Here is a 17,475-nt window from a genome sequence, read left to right as displayed (position 1 = left end):
GCTTATAAAAATGGCCTCTAATTGGTTATCCGGCCATGTTTACCAGCCAAAAGAGCATCGGGGCTAATAGTATACCATTGTCTTGAACTGTAAATCACTGTTTTCTTGTTTTTCTTATTTATGTATTCTGTAATTGGGCGCTGTGGATCCCTTGTGGCACCATATAAATAAAGGTTATTATGATTATTATTATTATTATTATTATTATTAATAATAATAATATGCTGATACAGATGAAATAAACCTTTTTTCAGATTTAGAAATGTAGAAAGGAGCTGCACTACAATTATCAGGTCAGTGGACAGTGTAATGATTTTTCTGTTCTGAAGTAAATATATAAGGAAGGTGGGTCAGCGCGTAAGAACAGCTTTTCTAGGTTCCGGGAGATGGCTCATAAGCATTGGCCCATCCAAAACTGGTTTAACGTTTAAGACACACAGGATATCTTTACTGATGAGGTTTTTGTTTTTTTTGCCATTAATTGCGCCAATAAAAGAAAGCCCTTTCCACCACAATTTATCAATAGAATAGCACTAGGGCAGGTGTTGTGGTTTTATTGAAGAAAAAAAATGTAGAAAATGAGATGAAAAATTCTCCAAAAATTACTATTTCACATACATTTAGATTTCTACAATATTTGAACCAATACTTCTGGGGCTATTCAAATGTTTGAGAGGCAGGGAATACTAATGGGCATCTATCGGAGTTATTGAAATATTGCTCTGATCACATGCACATTAGCCACGGCAGTCACATTTCAACCCCGGAGGGTACGAGCTGAAATGTTTGTGAGAAATCGGACTATTACCAGTTGTGCCCTTTAGTTTAGACGGGTTTTGCCGCTTTATGCTTCTAAACCCTGTCTAACTGGGTGCGTACAGTTTGATAATTAAAGGGCACCGAGAACAATTTAATAGCAACAATAAGCGCCCTTTAATTATCACCAAAGAACGAACATTTGAATAGCCCCTTTGGTATCTTAAAATAAAATATTAACTTAAATTATGATCCAATTTTTTTTTCTTTAATATTTAGTACATGTGAATTGTAAGTAATAGCAATGATCTGCTTAGCTAAAAATGGGGGCTATTCAATTGTCCCTTCTAAATTTTTGTGCAAACAAAATGGGGTATTATCGTGATTTTTGACTGAAGTTTTGCATTGTACTCTTCAATGATTAGGGGAACGACGGGAACATTTTCGGGAACATTTTCAGGATTTCATTAATCATCTCTAGTGAGTTAATCTATTTTGTTTCAAGTAATTATTCCACTTGTTTCCACAGACAAATATAAGGAAAATATGACCTGTTGGGTATACTTGAGGATTGGACTTGAGACCCACTGCTCTATAATTATTTATACAATATTGCGAATAATGAAAAATAATAAAATTAAGCCTAAAGTATGCATTAGTTAGCATAGACTTTGTGTGGCCATGAGCTGCTTTATACCTAACATGTTTATACTATGGAATAGTTTCTCAAACGCTGTCCTCAGGACACCAAACATTGCATGTTTTCCAACTCTCCTCACAGAATCGCAAGTTAAATAAGTAGCTTCACCTGTGGACCTTTTAAACTGTGCCACTGAGTAATGAATACAGCTGTGCACCTGCTAGGTGACCTGGAAAACATGAACTATTTGGGGTCCTGAGGACTGTGCTTGAGAAACACTGTAACATACACTGTAACTGTAACATACACTCTGGGCTATTACCGGAGAGGAGAAAAAACATTATTGGCAAGTATGTACTATACAATGGGCCTAATTCATAGTTGTATGCAAGCACAATGGTTTGCATACAGCTCTATTGGTGGGTGGATTGCACATGTCCATTTGAGGGCAGGGAGAGGGTAGCACTGGGCAGCATTCCTGAAAATGGAGATGTGTCATCCCCATTTTCTGGGCGTGCCAAGGCAAGTGTCTGCGTCTTCTGATGCAGATTTATGGGCATTAGCAGCACAAATGATACAGCCAATCTTAATAGCCTTAGACTTACCCAGATGGTTGATGTTACCGACAGCAGGCGTCTTTTGCACTCAGGTGGCTCATGCAAAACTAGCATGTTTTAGCATCGGTGTTGTGTTCATCTCGGAATCATCCTTTCAACAATTTAGTATGATTTATACAAATATTGTGACATAATTAATATTTTTCCTGATAAAACATATAGCTAACATTTTTACATGGTTTGTATGTTACAGACAATCCTTAACTTGTATTCAAATCCCTCAGCTCTTCAGGAATGGGTTCCTCTCCTCACCTTTTGCCATAACTAATGTGACCAGGCAGGGTTGCCCTCTGTTGCCACTCATCTTTGCTGAAGCCATGGAGCCATTTTCAGAATCATTTGATCACAGGCCCCATGACTTTGTTACTTGCTATTAACACTGTTCTCTATGTACAGAATATTCTAAAGCTTCATATAATAAACTTAATTTAATCTAGGCCTGATACCCTGCCGAGTGACATTTCCCAGAATTTCTTAAAGATAGTTATATATATAATTGTCAAAACTCTTTACTGAAATACTTAGGTGTTCACATATCTACAGACTTATGCAGTGTTTTACAACATAACTACCTTCCTCTCTTGAAACAGTTTATTGCACTTATAAAATCCTGAGCTTCTGTGAAACATTGTGGCTGAGTCACTTGCAATGAAAATGATGCTCCTTCCCAAAATACTATATCTGTTTCACTCCATCCCCCTCCCATGCAACTTCTGAACCAATTTTATGCCATCTCCTCAACCTTTGTTTGAAAGGGAAAGTGTCCTAAACTAGCCAGAATTTTCATGTTTAGAGACCATATTAAAGGCGGGTTAGCCACTCCTAGAGTGGAAAAATAACTAGATTGCATGCCTTTTAATTCACCTTAAAGATTGGTATACCCCTTACACATCCAAACCTTGGGTAGAAATTGAAAGACATTTCTCTTCCCTTTGGAGGATCTTTATTGGGTGGATCCCACACACAGATCAGTAAAGAGTGCACTGTCCAGAAGTATTGTAGACTCCCTGGTAGCAAGGGAGAAAATGGTGTCTTGTGATATCGTAGAAATCCTTTCATCCTTGATTTCTATATTGACTGCCTCTACAGAGGTGCTTGAAAGTTTGTGCACACTTCAGAATTTTCTATATTTCTGTTGAAATTTGGCCTAAAACTACTTCAGATTTTCACACAAGTTCTAAAAATAGATAAAGAGAAACAAATCAAACAAATGAGACAAAAAAATAGACATGCCAATTTTTTATTGAGGAAAATGATCCAATATCACATACAGTATATGTGAGTGCCGAAGTACGTGAACCTTTGCTTTCAGTTTCTGGTATGACCCCCTTGTGCAGCAATTACTGCATGTAAACATTTCCAGTAATTGTTGATTAGTCCTGAATATCGGCTTGGAGAAATTTTACCCCATTCCTCCATACAAAACAGCTGCAACTCTTTTGTTGGTGAGTTTTCTCCCACAAACTGCTCACTTCAGGTCCTACCACAACATTTCGATTGGATTATGGTCAGGACTTTGACTTGGCCATTCCAAAACTTTACATTTATTCTTCTGTAACCATTCTTCGGTCAAATGACTTTTGTGCTTTGGGTCGTTGTCTTGCTGCATGACCCACATTCTCTTGAGATGCAGCTCATGGACAGATGTCCTGACATTTTCCTTTTGAATATTCTGGTATAATTCAGAATTCATTGACCAATCAATGATGGCACGTTTTCCTGGGCCAGATGCAGCAAAACAGCCCCCAAACCATGATACCACCACCACCACTGTGTTTCACTGTTGGTATGAGGTTTTCATGGTGGAATGCAGTGTTCTCCTTTCTCCAAACATAAAGCTTCTCATTTAAACCAAAAAGCTCTATTTTGGACTCGTCCAGGTGATCTCTAATAAACTGTAGACGGGCAGCAATGTTCTTTTTGGAGAGCAGCGTCTTTCTCCTTGCAATCCCGCCATGCACCCATTTGTTGTTCAGTGTCCTCCTAATGGTGGACTCATGAGCATTAACATTAGCTAATGTCAGTAAAGCCTTCAGTTGTTTAGAGGTTACCTTGGGTTCCTTTGTGACCTAGGGAATTATTAGATGCCTTGCTCTTGGCCTGATTTTTGTTGGTCGACCACTCCTGGGGAGGGTAATAAAGGCCTGGAATTTCCTCCGTTTGTACACAATCTATCTGACTGTTGAATGGTGGAGTCCAAACTCTTTAGAGATGATTTTGTAACCTTTTCCAGCCTAATGAGCATCAGCAACTCTTATTCTGACGTCCTCAGAAATTTCCTATGTTCGTGGCATTATACACTTTCACAAACATATGTTGTGTACATCAGACTTTAGTAGATCCCTGTTCTTTTAAAAAAAAAAAACAGGTTGTCCACTCACACCTGATTGTCATCCCATAGATTAAAAATACCTGACTCTAATTTCACCTTCATAATATCTGCTAAGCCTAAAGGTTCACATACTTTTGCCACTCACAGATATGTAATATTGGATAATTTTACTAAAAAAAAATTAGCACGTCTAATTTTTGTGTCTCATTTGTTTGATATGGTTGTCTTTATCTACTTTTAGGACTTGAGTGAAAATCTGAGGCAGTTTCAGGCCAAATTTCAGCAGAAATATAAAAAATTCTGAAGGGTTCACAAACTTTCAAGCACCACTGTAAATTGAGTCGGAATCTCCACTTGAATAACTGGCATTATAGTAGTATGGTCACCTTCCAGGACTTATTTTAAATGGGTCTCTTGCATTGTTTTGCAGAATCAGTTTAACATCTATACCAGAAACTTCTAGAAATACAAACAAGCACACTGGCTCAGCTTGTCCACCGCTGGGGCCTACGTTTTCCTTCTTCCCCTTTCACATAATTTGTCTACACTTCTGTAAATTAAAAAGGAGGCATAACTTTATGGTACAAGGCTTTATTATCTCCAAGTGAGGAAGTAAAATTGTGAACTCAAAATGGGAACAGGAGCACTCTGACGGATCAGGAGTGAGAGCAGATTTTTCAGGATATGTATAAAATGTTTAAATGTTGTTCATATGATGTATCTTAGGGTGGGAAATGCATTGCCAGTGCTGGGGATTGGAAGCTTACTACATATATTTTGGGACTGCCCTGATATCCAACAACTGCGGATGAATGTTTTTCCTTTGATTAAGTTGGCTATAAGTGTTGAGCTTCCTTCTAACCCTGATATTGCCCTCTTTCATCATTATCCACCATGTCTTCTGTCACATGGCAGATATGCCATTGGTCACATTATCATTGCTACTTGATCAGCATTGGCATAATTTAGGAAATGTCTAGATTCCCCTCTCTTTACTAAAATTATATCTAATACCCAAGGAAGTTATAAAGTGGAGACTTTGGATACCCTTATTCATTATCTGTCTCGTTTCCTCTAGTTAAATAGAAACCATGGTTCAATTATTACCCTGGACAACTTTGTCCTCATTGCTGTCCCCCTAGTCTTTTAGATATTGTCTTGTTTTTGCTCCTTCTGTATAGTTTTCCTCTTGTTCTTATTTGTAAGTTTCTGAATACTTATGGCTCCTTCCATATGTTTAGTGGTTACTGTTTGCTTTCCATTTTACCTCCTCCTGTGCTTTCCCAGGTTAATATATCCCACTTTTAGTTTTTAATACATGAGATTCTAGCTGCTTCAATTTATAATATTGTGTTATAGTTTTGCTTTTTCAATAAAAATATTCTTGTGGGAAAAAAACGTAATAAAACCCTGCCAGTCCATTGAAGATGAAAATTTTTCACCTAGCTCCCTCTGTCCTCACATTTCCACTCCATCTTGTACCCACATGTTTCAGCTTCATACCTCGCCATTAGAATGTATGCCTCCAGAAGCAGGGACCTTATCTCTAATGTTGTTTTTTCCACTACCGTGTCATCAAGATGTTCGTCCTTGTATTCATTTCTTATACTGTATGTTCTGTATTATCTGGAATCAGCATGATATCCCAGCAGACCGATGCCGGAATCCCGACAGCTGGAAAACTGGCAATGAGCGCAGCGTGTCCCCTCACGGGCTCGCTGCGCTTACCACACTTCGGTCACCACACCACCTCAGGTGGTGCCGTGGACCACCACCCAAGTGGGGATTCCGGACGGCTGTCGGGATTCTGACCACCGACATTTAACCTGGTGTCAGGATTCTGGTGTCAGTAACCTGTCCGCCGGGATCCTGACAGCTGGCAAATTGATTGCCTCCCTATTATAGTTTATTTGTCCAATATTGTTGTCATTTAGTTAAGCATTGCTTGATGTTTAACAATGTTTTATCTATAATGAATAATTCCCCACTGTATTGCACCACATAATATTATGCTTCCCTACAAGTAAATGAAAATCATAATAATACAGCTAAACTAATCAGTAGTCTGTCACAAGATAGATTTTCTACTTAAGGTGTATTTTTTGTGACGCATTCATTGCAATAAACTCTAGTCCATCTGTATGTATAGTTAATTCTAAATCTATATCTAAAAGTATGTCTTTTAACAAGATGTGTTATTCAGTAAATCCTACCAACTGAAGTAGGCAAATCCCAATTTTAGGGAAAAAGGGGTCTATTTACTAAGCCGTGGACAGAGATAAAGTAACAACCAACCGGTTCCTAACTGTCATTTTTGAAACTCAGCCTGTGACTTGGCAGTTAGATGCTGATTGGCTGGTACTTTACCTCCGTCCACCTTATCTCCATCCAAGGCTTAGTAAATAGACCCCAAAGTACCTTAAATACAGTATATTGTAGTCTATTGTATTATGTTTATGTACTGCAAATTTAATAATGCAATTGTTTGAGTATGCAATAATAAAAAGGTATGTAGTATTTAATTTTTGACAACCTGTATATAGACCTAAATATTCAATATCGAGAAGCTGTATGTACTATACTTTTTCACACCTACATCAAAATGACCTACATCTTGCCCAAGTATGCATACAATCAAAGGTAATGTTCAGAATGCAAATAAAAAAAAACTTTTTTCCACAGCTAAACTGTATATTATACTGTATTTCATTAAGTAATATAGGAGTAAAGTGTTGGTGGCAATCACAAAGACTTAGCAGTTGTATTTGTCATGTAAAGCAAATCTGTAATGCTTCAGGTTATGTGTGCAAAGCATAAACCTGTATCCTCAGAAAGATTTACGGAAATAATTGGATGCACTTTCAGTTTAACATATTTAAAATGAGTCACCATTTAACTTTGACGTAAACAGGTTCTTTGTTTCATTCCTGATCCCTTTTTTCTCACAATCAGTTTGCAGTTTTCCATTTATTCAACAATTGATTCCAGGGGGAACACAAATGACTCAAGATGTAAGAATAGCACATATCAAGCAACTGTCAGAATTTTCTTTAACATGATTTTAAAGCCGTGATAGGCAAAACATGATTGGAAAATATATGCAACTATAAATGAGAGGATATACTAAAAAGGGCATGTCGCTCATTCCTGGAGAATAGTAAAAGTATAGTAGCCACTGTCATGGTGGATTTCCATAACCCTGAAGGAAATAATTCTGTTCTGTATTAAGATTAACATTTATATATCTGCAGTGTCACCTCTACCATTCCACCTACTGCCGTCCCTGCCCCCTCTCCCTGCTGTCTCCACCCTCTCCGTTTATACTTACCCCTTGTTCCTGGTCCTAATCTGTCCCTTCTGTTACCATAGATATGACCTTGCTGTAGTAAACAAAACATGTGGAAAAGACAATGGCTATATGTGGACTAAGTTGCCTAGATGTAAACTGAAAACACCTTGGACGCTACCAACAAACAATATTATATGTACTCCAATTTCGCGACCAAAAATTCAAATTAAAAACAATATCACCTGATAAGCTGAAAAAATACAAAATAAAAATAAAATAAAAGTCCAAAAGGTCCTGAGGAAGAGTTGTGAACAACCCAAAATGTGTTGACGGCATCATGGTTTACTTACCTGCATCCAAGGATTTAGAGGAGAACACCGTGTCCTGATGCTGGCGAATAGCTTGGAGGGAGGAAGGAAGGGTTCCGAAAATTCCTGATAAACACTCACTACATTGCTCCTTGGCAGGAGCTTAGCACGGTACAAGTCCATTTCTTCCCCAGTTTGCGGTGGAAAAGTATTTTTTTAAATGAAAAATATGCATTTGATGATGAAATTTTGAAATCTTCATCTCATTTAACAATAAACTGTAAAGTCTTTTAAGAAGTTGATTGCACAATCTATTCTATTTTTCTTTTATATGCTTTGCATGGAGTTTCTACAAGCAATTATATTGCACCTGCAAAAGAGGAAGTCCTATTGAAATTGATTCCAAGTTTATTGAGGACAAGACCTTTTGTGTTTTCAGACATTCAAGACATTTTGGACTTTTATTTTATTTTGTGTTTTTTGGACTTAGGTGATATTTTTTTCAATTTGAAAGAATTTTTGGTCGTGACATTTGAGTACACATCATATTGTTTGGCGGTAGCGCCCAAGGTGTTTTCAATTTATTTGCTATATGCCCAAGCTGCAGCCCGCAATTAAGTCACCATGCCAACATGATAACATAATTTTGATCATGGCCCTGTTTTATCATTATAAATAAGTTTATGTGATAATATGTTGAAGCAATGTTTTATTAAAAAATAATGAATATTTTAAAAATTATACTAAAATTGTTGTTTATAAAGGAACATTTAAATATTGAAAAATACTTGTATTGCATGATGTTTTTGTTATTTTCATACAATATACTGTAGGGTCATTCCGTGAAAACAGGTACATAGAGGTGATTTTTCAAAGTTGCCAGATGAATTCAAATGATTGTTTCTTAAGAAAGAAAGAACGAACGAAAGAAAGAAGATGTCCTCAAGATACAATTCCTTCGAAAAAAGATGGGGAAAGATTTGTATTTTGTCTATCCCCAAGCAGATGACGTAGATGAAGTTTCATTTGAAAGAGTTGTTGCAAACTTAGCCAAACCAAGAGAAGTTAGAGGAAAGTTTTATTTCTCACAAAAGCTACCTGTGACAGTCGAGTGACCTTCATGTTCTTTACTACTCTATTTAGTTTAAATTTATTTTTGGACACTCCCCACAATGATTTCAGTTATAAACATTTGACTTTTGACTGTGTAACGTTTGTTACTTGTGTGTAACGTTTGTTGCTTTTCTGTATTAATTTTTTTCTGGGCAAGAGATGAACAAGTCATAACTTTGTCATTACCCCTGTTTCAAAATACATGCTATCTAATACAAACACAGGAATTTTTATTTCCAGACCTTACCAATTAGCAGAGAAATTTATTTATCTGTCAGAAACATTGTAGCTCTGTCCTTTTCATGTAACGTTTGTTACCAGTTTTCAATCCTCTCTCTCAAAGCATCTAACAATGACAATATGCCAAGCTTTGCATCAAAATTAAAGCATATCCTGTACCACACAAACAACATTTGCTTTGCACAAAATATTCAAAACACATGCTCAAAAAAATATATTCCACATGATCTGTTTAGTCAAAATGTAACATTTGTTACCATGGAATGACCCTGTAGCAAGGATCCTTCAGAATATACAGTAGATATAAAATAAATAACAGAATCCATGCTATTTATTTTTGCTTGAAATCACCATTTGGCCGAATTCATATGGTAGAGGCTTCTCTGCATACTATAGACAACATACACTCTTCAATCTACATCTCTTAGTATGTGTCACCACTCTCTAAAGCTCTCAATCTACAGCACTATGTATCTGCTCCAGCTACTTTTTCAGCAGTAACTATAGGGGTCTATTAATAGTTAAACAGCCAGAGAATTAACTGACAAAATTACCACCAAATTAATTCAAATTACCACCAAATTAATTGAAGAATATAGAGATACAAAGGGTTGAGAGGCTGCTAAGAGGGACATCATATGCCTAGTCAGTTCTATATGGAACAACCAAATAGGTGTCAACAACTACACTTAGCTGTTACAGGGTATGATACAGTGAGAGACAGAAAGGAATTTGTGAGGCACAATAAGACAGACAGACAAGACTGGACAATACTTGCCTACATTTTAGACCTCCTGGATGGGTGTGATGACATAATTTGCATCATAATAACCCCAATAACACCCCAATATGCAAGGCAAAGACATGGCATATTGCATTAAAGCCCTGCTCACGCCACGAGAAAGAAAAGCAGGATGTTAAAGAATGGCCAGCTCTCCCAGGAGTCCTAGAGGACCCCTAAAATGTCTGAGCCTACCACACATTCTGAGAGAGTTGAGCACGATAGAGTTTTTCCTACAGATCTCATAGAATACAGTAATTTTACAGCACTAGCAATTCAGTTGAAATGTATTTATTGTACATTAAAACGGCATCTCGCACTGCATGGCGCACTGAAGACACATCTGTAAAAACAGTCCTCAGTCTGGCCTTGAAAACATTAACAAAAATTAAGTCAATACAAGGTTAACCATTGCACAACCTTGAAAGTATAATGTACAATGACACAGAGAGGGCTGTTAACACCTGTAAAAAAAAGAACTTGTATAGCCTAGCATTCATTTTATCCTGAAATGTAGTTTCTTCCTCAAGGCCAGGAGACTGCTGCTAACTACCTTTCAAGATTTACAGGCAGCTGAGCAAAAACATAGCCGTTTATATTAATGCAAGATACAAAATTGTCAGTTACACCTAGACTAGAGCAACATCTGTGACATGAGAGGAGATCATTTATGCAGCTCATGGCGGATGCTATTTTTATTCAATCAGCATGAAAAGCTATTAGCCTTAGAAAAGGAGGTCACTAAAACAGATGGATGGACATCCAGTAATTTGATTGTAGCACCGTTGAGAGTATATTATTTTATGCATCTACAGAGCACGTTATGGTAATTTTTCAAGTAGAGTGGGTCAAGAAATAAATGAAGTGTCCTAATTAATCATTTTAGGGATTTGACTATTTTGGTAACCTAAAATCATCCATTTGAAAGCATTGAGGAGAAAACTATTGAAACTAATACATCATTGCCTTCATTTATTTTACACATTGTATCCTTTTTGGCAAGATTTGGAAACATCTTTCATTTTAAGAATCTAGTATTTGGGGCTCTTCTTATTAAGTAGTAAAAGTACTATTTCTGGGGGAAACTGGCCTTTTCAACAGAGATTCCTCCTACCTATCAAGGCCTACTTCTGTGACATTGCAGGGACATTGTGACAGTGACATCCACTGACAGTCAATGATTGCAGGGCTTCTGTGATGAAGTCTTTCTCACTCAGAGCATGAGGAAGGTTCACAGAGGTACATGCACAGCTACAGTACAATGCTCCTCCTGCTATCACCATATGAAGATGGTGAAAGCAGAGGATATACATATATATATGTGTACAGAAGAAGCTAGCAGCGCCAAAAATACAGTATCTATGTTAATAAACAACAGTATAGGAATAATATATATGCTCTGTAATAAGTATCAGAACAACACCTGTTGGACACTCCCTTATGCAATTTAGGGCGTCAGCTTGGGTACCTCAAAGAAATTGTAAGCACTGGTATGTATGCCTACTAGTTCCTAAAAATGGTGGAGGGGGGGGATGAGGTATTTCAAGCGACCAAGGTGTCTAGTCAATAATTGAGAAAAGCAGGTACTATAAAAAATTGAAATTTTAATATTGGGAGTACACTAAAAAAAGGGGGGGTAACATGCAATAAAATGTAATAAAAATATAGCTAGGTTAGTGTAAAAAAGAACTAGGTTTAGACTAAAAAATACAGTAGGGGTAAATTTGTCAAAAAATCATAAAAGTACATAATAACACTAAAAAAAATTTTAAAAAGCAAAAAATGCATAGGATAAAATACAGAACAGGTGAGGAGAAGTAGCTTATCTTATCAAAGTTTGAGATGAGATCAGAATGTCACCCAACGCGTTTCGTCCCTCATGGACTTCATCAAAGGGTACTGTAATGCTAGAGACAGAACCTATTTATGCCTTGAGACTGGGGAAGTAATGCTGACCTCACTTCCTGTTGAGTTAATTGATAGCAGCATGTCTATAATAAAAATGCAATTCTGTGCGGGTGAATTTAAAGAGGATAAGATGGAGACCATAGCTAGTATATTTTCTAATTAAAACGAGTCATGATTAGGGTTTAAAACGTCAGAAACATGTGTAATAAGTCACTTCCGGTCCGGAGTCTGTTGCTGATAACATCCGCCCCAAGTCTGCCACACTTCCGCCCCGCTTCCGGCGGCATTGAAACGCTTCTGCGCATGCGCCTGGTGGGCACAGGCGTGATGAACTCAACTGTTTCCTTTGCTTTTTACTCGGAGCGGCGGCCATCTTTTTGGTTGGTAATATGAAATACGTCACAGTGCTTCTTACTTGGAGCGGCGGCCATCTTGTTGGTTGGTTACATTAAAAAATGTCACAGTGCTTCCGTGAAAGTGATATTCAAAAAACGTGAATGCATCCATTAATGCGGTGTGGCTCCCCAGCGGGTATATAGAAGGAAAAGAAAATTGCTTAATTCAGATGGCAATAAGAACGGAGGACAATGCAAAGAAATAAGTTATATATAGAGGAGAAAAAATTGAAGCATATTTAAAGAACTGAAATTAGGAACGATCAGATATATATATGATATACATATGAATACTAATGAATGGAACAATATACAAACATTTGTAAGGGGGCAGGAATAAATATAAAATATAAAAAAATATTAAAATATATAAAAAAATGAAAAATATATATACAAAAGGAAAAGAAGATGTATATAAATAGTAAATGCTTGATGCGCAAGTGGAGTGTCCACGAGTAAACGGAATGAGGATCTGAGTGAAGGGAAGGCATTAGGGAAGGGGGGGGGGGGAGGGGGGGGAAAAGGCAAGGAAACGAAAAATGTTTTGGGAACCAAGTAGGTGAACCAAGTAGGTGAACGGGTGGTAACGTTAGAAAGATGAGGATGTGGCTATCGAGACGAGGTCCATAAGTACTATAGATGAAATACAATCATATATGTACGTAGTCCACTGAGAGTTTGTCCGAAGTTTCCCCTCTTTTGCCTAAGTGATTACAACACCCGGTATCCCAAGGAGGTCTCCCATCCTTGTACTGACCGGGCCCATCCTTGCTTAGCTTCCAAGATCGGACGTTGTTGGGCGTCCCCAAGGAGGTATGGTTGTAATATTTATGGCTAGGTTGGAAACATATTCCTCTCATTACATATAATGATGATATTTGTCCAGTACTTAAAGAAATATGGAGGAATAGAATACAGGAATTAGCAAAGTGGGATGAGAGATGTAGGGGTGTAGAGTAAATAAGGTGAATTTTTAACAAATGGTGGTAAGTGGAAATAAGCTTAAGGGTGGGAGTAGCTTAAATTACAAAAAAGGTGCTATCTCGTACCCTTCGTTGAAACCATCCGGATGGAGAGTGTTGAGTTCGTATATCCAATACATCTCTCTCCTAGAAAGGAGATTTGAAAGGTCTCCACCTCGGGCTCCCAGTGCTACTAGTTCAATGCCTTTGTACGTTAATGTCTCTGGATCCGAGTTATGGAAAAGGTGGAAATGTTTGGAAACTGCATGGGTGAGGACTTTATTCTTGATATTCCTAACATGTTCCTGGATACGTATTTTAAGGGGTCTTTTAGTTTTTCCTATATACTTCAATTTACATGGACACTCCAGAAGGTAGATTACTGACATGGTGTTGCAATTAATGAATTGTTTGATCTGATACTCTTTTTGGGTTTGAGTATTTTGGAAGAACTTTCTGTTAGGATGGAGGTATCTACATATGTTGCATCTCCCGCATTTGAAGCTTCCTTTGCATTTTGGCATTGTGCTTTTGGCTGGTGGATTCTTCAACATGCTAGGGGCTAGTGTGTCTTTGAGACTACGAGACTTGCGGAAGACCATTTTTGGCTCTTTGGTGAGGTAATTCTTCAATATGGGGTCCATAAGGAGTATATTCCAATGTTTCTTGAGGACCTTCTTAATGAGATTCTCGTGTCTACTGTATGTTGTAACGAATTTCACTGTTTCTTCCTTGGCGTTCTTTGTTTTGTACTTGAGAAGATCCGTTCTTTCTGCAGCTTTGGCCTTGAAGGTGGCTTCTTCCAAAAGTCGGTTCGGGTACCCCTTGTCTTTGAATCTTCCTTTATACACTTCAAGTTGTTGATCTCTGTCCTCGGTCTTCTTACAGTTCCGTGTTATTCTTGTGAATTGGGATAGGGGAGTATTGTCTTTCCATTGTTTGCGGTGATTGCTCTTGTAGTGGACGTAGCTGTTCATGTCTACCTTCTTTATGAAGTTACTTGTGATAATTTCCTCTCCTGAGTGTGTTAAAATCAGATCCAGGAATTCAATCCGTTCTGTATCTACATTGGCAGTGAACTTAAGGTTCATGGTATTAGACGAAATATACGTTAAAAATTCGTTAAAACATAACTGGTCACCTTCCCATATTATAATGATGTCATCTATGTAGCGTTTGTAGAAAATGATGTTTCGTTGGTACGGGTGATTGTTAAAAATGAATTCCTTTTCCCACTGCCCCATGAACAAATTAGCAAAACTAGGTGCAAAAATCGTGCCCATGGCGGTTCCGCATATTTGAAGATAAAACACATCTAAAAAGGTAAAATAATTGTGTTTAAGTATAAAATTCATGAGCTCACATAAAAACAGTCTATGGTCTTCTGTAATTTCAGGATCCGAAGAAAGGACATTATTACATGCCTCAATTCCCTTATCATGCTCTATACAGGTGTAAAGGGATTGTACGTCTATTGTGGCCCACCTGTATGTGTCTTTCCATTGTAATGTTTCCAAAAGGTTCAAGACAGATGTGGTATCTTTCAGGAAGGCCGGTAATTCCATTACATACTTCCTCAGGAATATATCCACGTATTCCGACAGGTGTGAAGTCAAAGAGTCAATACCAGCCACAATTGGTCTACCAGGAGGTTTGTCCATAGACTTGTGTATTTTCGGGAGAAAATAAAATATGGGGGTAGTGGGGTTGGAATTGAGGAGGTACTGGTATTCATCCTTCGTAAGTATCTCCTTTCTGAAGGCTTTTAGAAGCATTACCCTCAGGTCTTCCACAAACTGTTCTTTCGGATCACAGGGCAGTGGCACATATGATGTCTGATCCCCTAACAATCTGAGTGCTTCGGTGACGTATGCTTCTCTGTCCATAATGACCAACCCCCCCCCTTTGTCAGCAGATTTTATAACTATGTTGTGATTATCTTGTAACTGTTTTATAGCTTCCGTCTCCCTGTTGGAGAGGTTCTTCTCCTTTATAGATGGAATGTTGGCCTCACACAGATCCTTCTTTACCAGCTCGTAAAAAAGACCCACATTATGACCTTTTGATTCCAATGGGTAGAATTTAGATGTGGGTTTCAAGCCTGATTTTGATTGTTCATAGTTTTGTATCACCGCATCTTCTTTTTTCAGAAAATGTCGTTTAAGGGTAATTTTCCTTATGAATTTATTCAAATCGATGAAAACCTCGAACTTATTCATACCCTTTGTAGGTGCGAATGAAAGGCCTTTGTTAAGCAGTGTAGTCTCATGATTTGTCAAATTATGGCTAGACAAATTGAAGATGCCCTTAGGTGTGGGTTGTTCTAGACTAGATTTCGTTTTTTGTACAGTCTTGACCCTCCTACCTCCCCGACATCCTCTTCGTCTTCCAGTCTTCTTTTGCGTGGTGACGTATTCTTCGTTCTTGCCGGTGTTTTTGTAGTGTCTCGGTGGTGGTGGTTCGTACCTTTCGATAAAAAAGACTCCTCAGTATTAGAATCGAGTCTCCGTAGTGTTGTGAATTTATTACTAGTTTCGAAATTATGAGGTTCCTGGGTCTCCTTGTTTTTGTTCCTAGGACCATTGGGTTTCCTGGGAACCGTTTTCCAATATTCCCTTCTGCCTTGTGGAGCCATATGGCCTCCTCCAGAAAAGCGGCTCCAATTCTTAATCATGTTATTTTCATAGTCGTGTCTGTCTCTAGCGAATTTCTTTTCTTTGTTCTTAATGACCTCATCTTCAATGCGATCGAGTTTTTTATTTAACACCTTTTCGTTAATCCTGAAGTCCTCCTTGTCTTTATGTACTTCCATTTTATTCTCAGCCTCTTTAATGTCAGCTTCTAGGTCTGAGATAATGCGTTTTTTCTCCGTGATCAATAATTTCATGAGAGATATAGAACAATTATGTAGAGTCTTGTCCCATTCTTGTACGAATTCTTGGTTATCCTTCCCAAAGGTGGGCTGTTTCGTAATCCTGAGCCCCCTGGGGACTCTGTTGACGCTGACATAATGTTCCAACCCCCTAATATCCCACCATGCTTTAACCTCCTTGGTCAGTAGTCTCTCAATGTTCCAGAACATACTATCCAAGTCGTTAGAGGTGGGTACAGTTTCGGGGGTAATAGTCTCATTGAAAATTTTTTGGCAGAGGTTACTCCTTTTATTAGTGCGTTCATTTATTCCAAACATACTGTGTTCAATACTGGTTCACTCCAGGCAGCTGGAAGCAATAATACCAAAGGAAAAGATGTGTACAGAAGAAGCTAGCAGCGCCAAAAATACAGTATCTATGTTAATAAACAACAGTATAGGAATAATATATATACATTCTGATCTCATCTCAAACTTTGATAAGATAAGCTACTTCTCCTCACCTGTTCTGTATTTTATCCTATGCATTTTTTGCTTTTTAAAATTTTTTTTAGTGTTATTATGTACTTTTATGATTTTTTGACAAATTTACCCCTACTGTATTTTTTAGTCTAAACCTAGTTCTTTTTTACACTAACCTAGCTATATTTTTATTACATTTTATTGCATGTTACCCCCCCTTTTTTTAGTGTACTCCCAATATTAAAATTTCAATTTTTTATAGTACCTGCTTTTCTCAATTATTGACTAGACACCTTGGTCGCTTGAAATACCTCATCCCCCCCCTCCACCATACATATATATATATATATATATATATACACACACACACACACAACTGTAGCCATACGTATCTTTGCTGCATACTGCAACACAGCTTGCTGCATGGCACACCAGGCTGCGACTATTCCAGTTCCAAGGAATTCGAACCGCTCCGAACACTGGGGATCTGACTCCACCCGATCTGTGGCTTGGGCGTTCCTCACAAAGTTGACATGATTCCGCACCAGTTCTAAAGGTTCAAAAATGAGTAGTAAGAATAATAATGGAGTACCAGAATACCGTATGATATGCATGAATAATTCGTATTTTGATGAATAGTTCTGGTGGTGCACCCAGAGTCAGAGACAAACTAGGAAGAAAATTGATTACAGAAGACTCTTGTTTGGGTGCACTCTTTTTTAGATTTGTTAGTATGAAAAAATTAAAACATAACTTTTATTATATCATTATTTTAAGAAAAAATCCACACTTATGTTGTC

At 37.7% G+C, this 17,475-nt stretch overlaps 1 protein-coding gene and 1 pseudogene across 1 annotated transcript in view; one reads left to right on the top strand and one right to left on the bottom strand.

Moving 5' to 3' along the window:
- CALN1 (calneuron 1) overlaps positions 1-17,475 on the top strand; it is a 596,934-nt gene that overhangs the window by 492,447 nt on the left and 87,012 nt on the right. The window lies entirely within an intron of this gene.
- On the bottom strand, positions 13,088-13,206 carry LOC135051967 (5S ribosomal RNA; annotated as a pseudogene).

The sequence above is a fragment of the Pseudophryne corroboree genome, chromosome 2 (genome assembly GCF_028390025.1).
Source record: "Pseudophryne corroboree isolate aPseCor3 chromosome 2, aPseCor3.hap2, whole genome shotgun sequence".
Taxonomy (NCBI): domain Eukaryota; kingdom Metazoa; phylum Chordata; class Amphibia; order Anura; family Myobatrachidae; genus Pseudophryne; species Pseudophryne corroboree.
This window is presented reverse-complemented; position numbering and strand designations above follow the sequence as displayed.